The sequence below is a fragment of the Chrysochloris asiatica genome, unplaced genomic scaffold (genome assembly GCF_000296735.1).
Source record: "Chrysochloris asiatica unplaced genomic scaffold, ChrAsi1.0 scaffold00017, whole genome shotgun sequence".
NCBI classification, from domain to species: Eukaryota; Metazoa; Chordata; class Mammalia; order Afrosoricida; family Chrysochloridae; genus Chrysochloris; species Chrysochloris asiatica.
In genome coordinates, this window is record NW_006408535.1 from 6357955 (window position 1) to 6359580 (window position 1626).

Here is a 1626-nt window from a genome sequence, read left to right on the forward strand (position 1 = left end):
CTTGAGGACTAGGGTGCGCCTGACCCAGGCCATTGTGTTTTCAATAGCCTTATATGGATGCGAAAGCTGGACAGTGAATAAGGAGGATCGTAGAAGAATTGATGCCTTTGAGTTGTGGTGTTGGAGGAGAGTACTGAAAGTGCCATGGACTGCCAAAAGAACCAATAAATCTGTTTTGGAGGAAGTGCAGCCAGAGTGCTCCTTGGAGGCCAGGATGGCTAAACTTCGTCTCTCCTACTTTGGACATATTGTCCGGAGGAAACAATCGCTGGAGAAGGATGTCATGCTGGGTAGGGTGGAGGGTCAGAGAAAAAGAGGAAGACCCCCAACGAGATGGATCAGCCAGGTGGCATCATTGATGCACTCAAGTGTGGCAGCGGTAGTGAGGTTGGCCCAGGATCGGACATTGTTTCGTTCTGCTGTGCATAGGGTCGCTATGAGTCGGTTCCGACTTGATGGCACCTGACAACAACAACAACAAAGGCAAGTACTGTACAACCTAGCAGTCACAGGGGCTTAGTTTTCAAGAGAGTTTAAAGATTATTTGGAGTTTCCTAAGGATGCAAGAGTATCCCTTTGGACTACTTACTTTCATTTTATGGATCATGAAATTGTTTTTACTTGGGTTTTGTACTCTTATCACCAAAATGTTGACTACATATGAGATGTAAGATCTCCCATTTAAAGTATTTCATCATTCTAGACCTCCAATATATTTTATGCTACTCAGCCCATATCAAGTCTTCCTCTCTTCTACTGTACTCTCATTCCATGCTCTCATTGCCTTCTCTATGATTTTGCTTCCTCATTACCATTACGTCTGATTTTTCCTTATCCTTTATCCTTCCCTTCTATCTTAGCTATGACAGATCTGCCTTATCCCAGGCAAACAAACAAACAAAAATTCACTTGATCAGGATGTTCTCTGTAGCTTCTATCCTAGTCTCTTTTCCTTTCTTTTTCCATATTTAAAAAGTTGTATTAATTTCCCCTGCAATCTGGCATTTAAATTTCAAATGTAACAATACTCCTTCTACTTAATATTTTTCTAAACATTTCTTACAGATTCCTTTCTAATTTTTTTCTGCAGTGTGAAAACGGTGGTGACTGGGGTAGAAATATCTCACAAGATCAGTGGTCCAAAGACATCTGGGAAAATGCTATCACGAAATGCTCCAATTACAAATACATCATGGCTTTGTTCAAGAATATTTCATCTTCTGCCTTTTGGCAGTGAAAAACAAACAAATAAGTAAACAACTAAAAATATCCAAATTTATCATCTTCAGTACTATGACATTTATCAGCTATAATTAATTTCCTTTTTCCTTCATAATCATATTAATGCTTAGGTGCTCAAGAATACACTCTTGATATAGGAAAAATCACCATAAAGAGATTATGTCCAAAACTCAAAATGATAACACACTGGCCTCAATACCATTATCTGTTAGTAAATCTCAACACTCTCTACAGAAAACACTCATTATATTAACTAATGAAGAGACAAACCAGAAAGAAGTAAAACTAGAGAAAATCAGTGACTGAACTAAGAAAATCCAAATTCTGAAATCTAACATTAGACAATATTGTTTTTCTTTAAAATATAATCTACTACAAAAAAAA